The sequence below is a fragment of the Salvia splendens genome, chromosome 8, assembly GCF_004379255.2.
Source record: "Salvia splendens isolate huo1 chromosome 8, SspV2, whole genome shotgun sequence".
In the NCBI taxonomy this organism is placed as follows: domain Eukaryota; kingdom Viridiplantae; phylum Streptophyta; class Magnoliopsida; order Lamiales; family Lamiaceae; genus Salvia; species Salvia splendens.
The window spans coordinates 33,488,062-33,499,764 of record NC_056039.1 but is presented as its reverse complement, the minus strand read 5'-3'; the positions used below and the strand labels follow the sequence as shown (position 1 = coordinate 33,499,764).

The 11,703-nt window shown below is 36.5% G+C and overlaps 1 pseudogene; it reads right to left on the bottom strand.

Moving 5' to 3' along the window:
- Window positions 1–601: 601 nt before the first annotated feature.
- LOC121745525 lies at window positions 602–5,021 on the bottom strand (annotated as a pseudogene).
- Window positions 5,022–11,703: the final 6,682 nt, after the last annotated feature.

Below are 11,703 nucleotides of genomic sequence, written 5' to 3'. Positions count from 1 at the left end.
CTTGATAACTTATGTCACAATGGTGATTTTGCTTAGTTATAATCTCCCGGTCAGACCAGTATACTTTGCATTTTGGAATCTGTCAAAATATAATTCTTTCAAATATATACTAGTATATAATTAATGATTATACTGTATCAATTTTAGTTATTGTGAACTGTGGAGTATGCTACCAAATTAACGACTATTAATTGGTAGTCTAAGCTCTTTGAACAAAAAGTAATTATGTATAATTAAATAATATTCTTATCTTATTTCTATTTAGAATCATTATTTATTACTCCCTCCGTTTTTAAAAATAACAACTATTTCCATTTTGCGTCGTTCCTTAAAAATAGAGACTTTAGAATCTTTCTATTTTATGATATAGACTCCACAATCGACTAACGCTACTTTCACTACTTTTTTTTCTTCCTCTCTCTTACTTTACTTATTTTTCTTTTCATCTCTCTTACTTTACCAATTGTGCATTAAAACTCGTGTCGTTTCAAATGTTTCTATTTTTTTAATACGGATGGAGTACTCAGCTAAATATTTGTATCCTTCATTTTCTCTGTTACATAAAATTTTAAAACAAGAATTCATATCACACACCAAGAAATATCAAAGAACATTATAAACAAAAATTACATTAATTTCAATAATAGAATGTCAACTTCTCTGAGCATTTTTTTCTTAAGAACTCAACTCTTCTACTTTACAGCAACCTCTATCATAATACAATCTGCATCAACTTTTAAAACCAATCTTAATTATATAACAGTTTAACATCAAGGACTAGCATCACACAGCTACCATGATGCAGAAGTCGAAAACGCATCGTTCATCAGACCGGTGCTCCTCCAAGCATTTTTTTGACAGCCTCGTTCGCATTTTGGGTTGCTGCCCTTTCTTCTAATTTCTTCTTCTCTCTGACATTCAGATGCAGAGGAAATGCGTGAGAATCATGTTGATACAAATGCTGGAATAAAGATAGAGCAATAGGATATTTGGAAGTGAAAACAGAAAAAAAGGATGGATCTCATTCCAGCCATAGCAGAGAGGATATTTTCACCTGTCGACGTACTCCTTCAACAACTCTTTGGCTTGAACCAGCTTTGAGAGAAGATTGCGGTAGACGTCAAGGTCGCGGTCGACACTTTTCTTGTTTACGTTTAGAGCAGCACAAAGCTGTTTTGTTTTAAAGAGACATTCAGCCTTATATGTAGAAGAAAACACTCACTTCTTACCAATGCCTTCAGTGATATATCAGCCTTTTCAAGTAGGAGAGAAAGCAAGAGAAATATAATCATGAAATGGTAAACGATCATCTCTTTTACCAGTTCACAACTATTCAGCATCATTACTAACATCCATTTTCAGATAATCCAGACCACTTCTAAGAGGCATCATAAAAATTCATTGAATGTTAAAGTTCAAACGTTTACCTTGTCTAAGATGGTTGGCTCAGTTGCATTTGATAACTCAAGCAACCGGAAGAGACCGACAGCAAAGAACCGACTGTAGCTGAAATTTCCCTTGCTCCCTGCTCTTTCTGAGATGTCCTTTAAGATGTCCTCAACTTCTCCTTCTCGAGATGCAAAATCAACTAAAGTAGCGGCTGATTGAGAACGAGCCCATTCTTCTACCTTCTGGGCATCAGCTCTGTAGCAAAAAGCTTTCTTTAGTATGCTTCATTACACACTAGGATCACAGAAAGATAAATCATATTTTCGCACCGCATAGGTATGGATTGGCAACAGAATTAACATTCTACTTAGATTGCACTTCAACTATTTTTCACAGATCTACATCAATAAATTTTATCAGGTAAATTATATGGATTGGAAAAACACTTGCATCAAATAGTTAGTTCAAGAGTGTTTCAAACGAGCCTGTATTGAGCAGGATCCTCATTTAGAGCCTCGACATAAGCTTTGAAAATGGCCTCTCTATCTTCATCACTCGGGTATCCCTCCATGAGTTGATCATACACGGTAACAAAACCAAGGGCAAACACCGGATCATACCGGTATGACTTCTTGTACCTCATCAAGTGCTGTTGTACAATCAGCTCTTGTAATACTGTATTATATATACTCGGAATTGGCCTCTTATATGCCTTCAAGAAATTCAACTTCGTCTCCGCAACTGTAGGGGGGTCTGAAAGAAATATCGATAGGATATCTCAGAATGACTAATTCAGAAACAAAAAAAAAAAACAAATCTACAAGCAAAGAGATTAAGAGAGGATTGGCATAGAATCTGACATGTTTCCCTCAAATTGCAGCTGATATAATAAGACTGTTTATTGATCATCCTCTCCAATACAATATCACAATCAGTATATATAACAATAACCAAGCATTTAACAGTTCCGGAAAGGTATAAGATCATGTGGAATCACATATGAAACATATCTTTAAATCAAGAAACACATTTTTGTGGTAAGAGCATCCACAGTGGGACGGTCGATAGCGTCGGAACACGCATCACCGCGGTATCGTCCGCCCCACTGCGGGTCACGCGGACGATACCGCTGACGATGCAATGCGTTTTCCTTTTTTTAAATTTTTTTTTGAAATTTTAAACACCCATTTCTCTTCCATTTCCCACACTAATAATTCTCTCCCATCTCTCACTTTCCACACACACCAATATTTCACTCCCAATCTTTCTCATTGAAAAAGATGAGACCCAGCGACGACTGGAGTACCTTAGAAGGAATTACTCAGGCCTTATTCGATTGTGTTCATGAGGCTGCGGCGAAATGCTTGGCCGAAATGGAGCGCGAAGCGGTGGAGCAGGCCCAGGCGGTGCAGATCCCACGTCCGATTCTACGTCGGACGTTTGTCCGCCGCGAGCACGACGTAGCTCACCAACGTCTGTTCGCAGACTATTTTGAAGAGCAACCACAGTGGGGCCCGACGGTTTTTCACCGTCCTTCTAGAATGTGGCGAGATTTTTTTCTCAATGTTGTCCAAACGTTGGAGGCACGTGATGAATACTTCCAGTATCAGGAAGATGGCATCGGCAGACTCGGATTTACGCCGTTGCAGAAGTGCATGGTTGCGCTCCAGCAGTTGGCCTACGGCACCACGGCGGACATGTTCGACGAGTACCTTAACGTCGGGGAGACAACTGGCCGCGAGTACCTGAAGAATTTTTGTAGGGGAGTTGTGGAGGCTTATAGCAACACCTATTTGCGAAAGCCGACTGCTGAGGATTGCCAGGCCCTGATGAAGATGCACGACACGGCGCACGGCTTTCCTGGAATGCTAGGGAGCATCGATTGTATGCACTGGAAGTGGAAGAATTGTCTGACGGCGTAGAGAGGCCAATTTACCAATGGATACAAGGGCAGCCACCCGACGATGATCCTCGAAGCCGTCGTTGATCATCGGCTCTGGATCTGGCATGCTTACTTCGTTGTAGCGGGGTCGAACAACGACATCAATGTCCTCGACTCATCCAACCTCTTCACCGAGCAATGCAATGGCAACGGCCCGACCATCAACTTCACTGCCAACGGACGCCAATATCATAGGGGTACTACTTGGCCGATGGCATATACCCGAGGTGGCCTGTTTTTTTGAAGACGATCAGCTATCCAATGGGTGAGAAGAGAGTTTTATTCGCGCAAAAACAGGAGGTTGTGAGGAAGGATGTGGAGCGGGCATTTGGTGTGCTCCAAGCGCGGTGGGCAATAGTGAAGGGTCCGGCGCGGTTCTGGTACAAGGACATCATCGCCGATGTCATGTATGCGTGCATCATCTTGTATAACATGATAGTCGAACACGAAGGTGGAAGATTCACCGATTGAGGCGATGATGAAGGTGGATCTAGCTCCAGCACGGCTGCCCCGCCCCACGTTCGAGGATTACCGATGGGCTTCAATGAGGTTCTATCTAGACAGACCTCAATGCGCAATCAACAAGACCATGCTCAGCTCATGAACGACATGATTGAAGAAGTTTGAGACCGTAACCGCCGTTGAGAATTTGTAGTTTTTTTTATTTCGTAGTGTAATGTTTGAATTTTAATGAAATAAAGTTTTTTTTCCAATTTTTGTAGTGTTTTAAATATTCAAATAAATAAAATGCTTAGGGCGGACTATAGGCAGCCTATAGGACATCCCACTGCAGTTGGAAGGATAAGAGGATGAAATGCTAATGTAGCGGAGCATAGAGCGGACTATAGGACGCCCCATTGTGGATGCTAAGTCAGAACATATCAGGTTGCATTCTTTGTTGGATAGTAGTAAAGAGTTACACCTAAACCTTAAGCTGATGAAAGAACAAATATCATTAATGTTGCAACACGCATCCCAATTAGTCTTCTACTACTTACTTCGATTATCTTCAAAAGGTCGAAATTGTGACTTAAAGGTGAGATTGTTGGATATCACATCATAGCCTCATTTGATTTCAAGTTTTCTACTGTAGCAGAAGCTATGGCGGCATTCACATGTCAATTCAGCATTACAATCTGAGTAAATCAGGAAAAGTTTGCGTAACCTCCCCAGTCTAGCCCTAAGATTTGCGCAACAATCTAACACCACCAATTTCTAAATCATCATCAAAATTGCTGATGCACTTAGTGTCCTACTTTACTCAAACAAATTGCAAATACGTAAAAATCACGCAATAAACACTAATTTTCAGAAAATAAACTAAACAGAAAGCTGAGAATCCCTAGAGATAGAGAATGAAGCTTGCCTACGGCGGAGGACATGCAGTGAATCGACAATCCATAGCGCAAACTCCGGCTCCGGAGCTTGCAGGAACCACCGGGCGAGCGGAGCTTAATAGAGCTAAAATTCGACGCCAAACATCTGTGAGAAGGTGGAATCGGGAACTTCCGGTCGGGTGACTGAGCTATTGAAGCAAACGACACCGATGCAACGGCCGCCATGGTTGATTTTCGACGAAACAATAGGGAAAGGAGGAAAGCAGTTTTCCGTTTCCGATTTCTCTCTTTAGATTTGAGGTGTCAGGGATTGCCCAATGGTGTTTGGACACGTGGATCCATTGCTGTGTGAGGGTGACCTTCTCATTTGTGGTGGTGTTTGCTCAATATCAATATTAATTGGGATATTTACTGCTAATATCGTGGAACTTTTAAAAAGTTAGATTTTTTCCACAAGCTTTGAAATTGTCAAATAATATTACAAACTTTGTCTTGAGTTTGTTATTTACCACAAATAAAAAAATATGGCTAGATTAATGGATTGAAAAACAAATTTGGAGGGTGTGCTTCTAGAAAAACTATTCTCAAAGATTGAAAAACTTGAAGCTCTCGAAGTTATTGTCGAGAAATTACGAAAAAAAATTTGTATCATGATATTATTTTTCGGGATTTTTTCATTGGTGAGAAATAACAAACTCGGGATAAAGTTCGTAATATTATTTGCCAATTTCAAAGTTAATGAAAAAAAACCCAACTTTTTAAAAGTTTCATGATATTAAATGTCAATATCTCATATTAATAATACCAAAATACATTAATTTGAAAACTTATTATACTTTTGATTACTCCATTTTGTTATAAATCTGGAGCCTGTACAATTGTAACAAAGAGTTATGTTAAAGCAAATATTTTATTTTTAATGTGGGCTCTTCCGATATTATTGCGGATATTCTAGTAAAGGAAATTCATATGATCATACACAAGTTAGTCGCGAGACAAAAGATCTTCGTCGAACATCGTTTTTAAGGAATGGTAGACGAAGTGGAAAAGTGAACCTCAAGCCAAAAGGTTGCGCGAAGCTACCACACCAGGGGTGAGTGCCAACTCCAATGGGCGAGAAGTGTTGCATTTATCGCCGAGATTGAAGCTCTTTTCTTATGTGCTTCCTTGTTGGCTTGGTGGCTCTATAAGAGAATTCACAGCGGGACAATGGAGGGGGAGCCACAACAGACTCGCAGGCGTCTCCCTCCATTGTGGGAGGTCGGCAACCAATGGGCGTAGGATAGGGGCGTGGCATGCTAGGTGGGGCAACCATCATCGGGACGGGCGCATGTGAGAAAACGGGAGTTACTTCTTTAGATAGAAAAACATACATTCTCGATTTCTCATTTTCCTCAAAAGTTAGTTAATTTTATTGTAAGTTTTTCTATCTAACATAGTGAGCCTAAGTCTCTACTAACAATATCATTCTCATTTAATACCATCTCTATCTCTAAAATTTTGTTAATTTTGTAGAGTATTAAAATGTGTATCATCCAATATTAAAATTGTGTTGATAGTGGAGAGAATATGATTTTCTCTCCCTTCCAAAAATGGATGAATCCATTTCTGCTCCAAATTATTAAATTATATATTTTTGCTTTGGTACTGTATACACAGTGGAAGATTTCTAGATACAATCACATGTTTTTTTTTGTAAAAATTCTTGTCTCTCGATTTTATATTAGGCATCAAAATTGTTTTGTGCTACTTATACAGCGAAGTGCAAATTGATTTGAACCATCATACAAGTACACATTTCTGGTCTTTAACCTCACACAGATGCTAAATTATATTTCCAAACTATTCTGATTCTTGATTACATTACCCTCAAATTACATAAAATCAACACTACTAGACAAGACTCACACAACCAAGAAATAAAGTCTACTTCTTTACCAAAATCAAATCAAATTAATACCATATCATATCTATACACATTTAACTAACAATCAGACACCGATGAAATAAAATACGAGACTGAAACAAAGCGCTACTTAGTGGGACCCCAACAAATGAGGTGCATGATCTTCTCAGCCTTCTCAGCTTCCCTTGCTCTTCTCATTGCGTAATCCTCATGCTCGGAATTAGATTTCCTCACAACGCCCGAGCCACCGAATTCCCATTTGGCACGGCCGGTTTCAGTCGAGATCGACGGTGGAGAAGAGCTAATGACGCCGGACTCAGCCATGCTATTCCGTTGCAACATTTTGAGTTACTTAGAGAATTTAAATGCTAAGAAGTTTGAGTTTACCACGTATGATATTTGTAGTGTAATTGTGTGGTGGAATAGAATGCAATGAAAGAAAAACAAGGGGTTGTGGCCCCAGTTTTCTTAGAGATAATTTGTCACCACAAGATGTATAAGACCAAAAATCTTGGTGCTGGTTTTTTTTCTATGTTTTTTTCTTGGATTAATTTGTGATATTAATGAATGGTGAACATGTGATATCATTTTAGTGGTGATGTGGATTTAAACGATGATTAACAAAATCGGAAGATTTGTACGCTAAAAAAACACGATTTAATTACCGCCTTAAATCCGTCATAAAGTCGGTTGAAGAATTTACCAACGTATGTTCTATCACAAAATTCTTTGATAATAGAAAGTGATATAAATTTTTAAAAAAATTTATTGAGATATAACTTCGTAAGTTGAAAAATTAGAATAAAGTTGAGATATAAATTTGATAAATTTCAAATTTTGGGATATAAATGATAAAACCGCGAGCTAATTTATTTTCAATCCTATCCTCTCTCTTTTTGTCTCATCGTTAACAAACTGAAAATAACTCTTTTTCACACAATTATATTATTATATTCATTAGAATTATTGATGCCAATAGATTTAAGAATCCATTTCTCCAAAACTACGGCTCTTTTTATTTGGTTATTTCGTCGTTTTATAATTCTGAAAGTGTGGGCTGTTCTCATTATTTAAAGCAAGCCCAAACTGAAAAGTACTTGTTTGGGCCTTATTAATAATTTGAGTTTAAACGAAGCCCAAACTTCGCATCGGATTTTCACTTAATTCGAGTGTACCAGAGCATTAATCAATCCTAATCTTAATCCAAATCCAAATTCAAAAATTTTCAAAATTTTTGAAACTAAATTGAATTGAACTAAAATATTATTTGAATAAATATTTGATTTACATATAAATTTGAATAATATATTGCATGTACTCCTTAATTTGGATTTCTGGAATTTTTCGGTTACGAAAAGAGAAATCCGATTAATTTTTAAAAAAAATATTTGAATCGAATTTAATATTATAGTTTGATAGTTATTCAGATTACAAATATTTTGGTCAGAAATAGTCATCTATCTTGATCTTGCCTTGTCGGCAAAAATTCCAATAGCTTGTCTATTCTAAACTATTTATAATCACCAATCTTAGTATCTAACATTGTAATCGCAACGGCACAGTAAATAATCTAAGCAATTCTTTAAGTTCACAATTCGGACTTATTTCGGCAATTTGATGATTTTATAAGAATAAATGGAGGTTTTGTCCGTTAATGATAACGGTATTTCCGAAGTGTTAATTAATAATTTTCTCTTATAAATACTCCCACAAACAAAGCATACTTAAGCACTCATCACTACGCAAATTAATTAACATTTATTTGTGAATTAAAGATACACTATTAATCTCAATGGCTCAGATTAATAATAACACCCTCTTCTTCAAATTGGCTCTTTTGCTCAGTCTTGTTCTTATGATATATGTTGCTGAGAGTGTTAATAGTAAGCATTCTTCTTTACTTTTAAATTTTAATATTTTGTAATCTCTCTTAAAACATAACATGTTAATGTAAGACACCTTTTGGTATTATCTTTTCTTTTACTTTCTATTCCAAATACATCTTGCTTTTGGTATAATACTGAATTCTGAAGCCTCTCTCCAGTTGGATTTGGAAAGAAAGATGCAGCTCTAGTTTGCAACTCAGTTCATGGAGCATTGAGCAATGAAACATGTTCAAGCGTGGCTGAAGATTTCAATCTCTCTCTTGATGATTTCCTCGCCGTTAATCCCAATATCAACTGCGACTCGATCTTCGTTGGCCAATGGCTCTGTGTCGATGGCTCTTCCTAAGGCCGTCTCCAACCATTTACCTCAAGCTATGACCTATTTTTCAATAAATGTCACGTCAATAAAAAGGTTAGAGATGGTCTCACTACGATCAAACCGTCTCCTCCGATAAAGAGATTTTCACCATTTCTTAATGTAGTAGTATGATATTTCGATTTTATTTTCGTGTTCTTACATAGTTTCTATGTGATAAAGGTGTTTAACTATGAAAGTTCGTGACTTTCTTTGTAGTATAAGTTTTCAGCCTTCTACGAGACAATCAAAATTCGTTCAATTAATGCGTTAATTTTGTTGCAGTGGAACATATTATTCAGTAATTTTGATTAGGCAATGAGGACAACTTCGCCAAAAATAATCATTATTAAGCAATTAAAATTATCAATTTAGTCGATCTTAACGAAGATGACTCATTTCGAAAAAATAAAACACTATTATCCTAATTTATTTTATCTCAAACAATAAAAAATCACGCTAAAAAATAAAATGGCTATCTTCAAGACGATAGAAGGAGTATATCATATGTAAAATTCCACATTAATGTTTCTAACTAATTATCCAACTTTCAATTGTTAAACATTTGTCAAGTCAAAAGGTAAAACCAAAGTAATCACTAATTAGTGCACATAATTTCAACCTTGAAGATAACGACGGTAAAATATACAGTATTAACTCCCATTTGCTTGTACTTTATACTATTAAACACTTCTTCTAATTTATCATTTCCGTCCGTCCCACAACAAAGATTTCATTTCACTTTTACCGTAAATAGTAAGTAAATCGCACACTCTATCAACTTATCCACTCATATTTTAATATATATATATATATATAGGGTTTTGATCTATGCAAAACTAGATTTAAATACAGAAACGCAGAACAATATCATAATTAGGTCACTTTTAGGTCATAATTAGGTAATTTTTAGGTCATGCTAACAAAGCATGACCAAAAACGATCTTAGCATGACATTAAACCCAAATATTATAATATGACCTAAAATTGCTTAATTATGACCTTCCGTGTTTTTGGTTAATTATTGACCATTAGATCATCTAATCCTAGGGCCAAGATTTGGTCTGCATTTCTGGATTTAAACACATACTTATTTTGATCATCTCCATATATATATATATAGAGAGTTGTATTCAAATCCTTTTCCCCTTATTAATCCTTTCTTCTTCTTAATCTCCAGCGTTGATTTATGCTAATCTAATGGACTAAATATTTGATTCAAATTATCATATTCCATGTATTTTTAACGTGAGAAGGGTAAATTGGAGAATCTCTATTGGAGTTAGTTATGGAATGGTCCATGATTTCCTCCGTTGAGGATTTTTGCAGTTTTGCATCAAGATCTGTTTCAGATTTCTTTTAATCCTTGCTCCTTCAGTCCGCGTTTTATCATATAATGCGTAGTTTAGTTTCTGTAATGCATTATTTGTGATATGTAATGAACATTTATAATGATGCGTTTAATTTAAGTTGTGTCGTGTTTCGATGTTTGGCGCAGTTTTCTTGTTTTCCCTAAGGGTTTAACAAGCCTAGGGGCTATGGTGTAGTATGTTCAAAGTCTAAAAAACGTTGTCCAAATACACGAGCTGCAGTTATTCGTCTGTGGTTGCACATAATGTATATTTTGTATAGTATAATGCGTAGTTTATATTATATAATGCATTATTTGTGATGTGTAATGCACATTTATCCTAACCCATTTAATTTCAGTTGTGCCGTGTGCCGTTGTTTGGCGAACGTTTCTTGTTTTCCCTAAGGGTTTGACAAGCCTAGAGGCTAGGGTGTAGTATGTTCTAAGTCTTAAAAACGTTGTCCAAATACACGAGCTGGAGTAATTCGTCTGGGTTGCACATGCATAAAGCGTAGGTATATTTTAAAACAGATATACATAATGTACATATTATATAGTGTAATGCGTAGTTTTAGTTTCTGTAATGCATTACTTGTGATATGTAATGAACATTTATCCAGCACCGTTTCATTTAAGTTGTGTCTTGTTTCGATGTTTGGCGCACGTTCCTTGTTTTCCCTAAGGGTTTAACAAGCCCAGGGGCTAGGGTGTAGTATGTTTTAAGTCTAAAAAATGTTGTCCAAATACACGAGCTGCAGTAATTCATCTCGGATTGCACATGCATAGCGCGTAGGTATTTTTTAAAACAGATATACATAATGTACATTTTAGTGTAGTATAATGCGTAGTTTAGTTTCTGTAATGCATTTTTTGTGATATGTAATGAACATTTATCCTGACCCGTTTAATTTAAGGTGTGCCGTGTTTCGATGTTTGGCGCATGTTTCTTGTTTTCCCTAGGGGTTTAACAAGCCTAGGGGCTAGGGTTTAGTATGTACGACAGCAACCACGCGATGCATTAAACAGGATAAATAATGCATTCAAATAGCCAAATAATGTACAAAATCACCCAAATAATGAACATACAAATATTGCATTCATTCTTAAGTAATGTACAACAGCAGTAAAATGATGCATAAAACAGGATAAATAATGCATAGAAATAGCTAAATAATGTACAAATATTGCATTCACTCTTAGACTCATGTACAAGTTCCGTGACGGCTATCTTCTGCCGTGGAGTTAAAACTTTTTATACAATTCAGAAACTCTGTAGGAGTTCGTCAACAATACAGATGGTCGACGTTCCTACCCCTTGGTTTCCTATCCTCGGTCTCTTCCGGAGCTGTACTAGTCCCGGCCTCTGATAATCACTCCCGGAATTTATGGGCAATTCCTACTGGCAGTATATCATCGATCGCCTCGTCGATGTCCAATCTTAGCTGCTTTGATGTTGTACAACATATAGAATAATAACATACAATTAGTTACATAATGTACAGACTGAATAAAATAATGTCGACAGTTATACTGCATT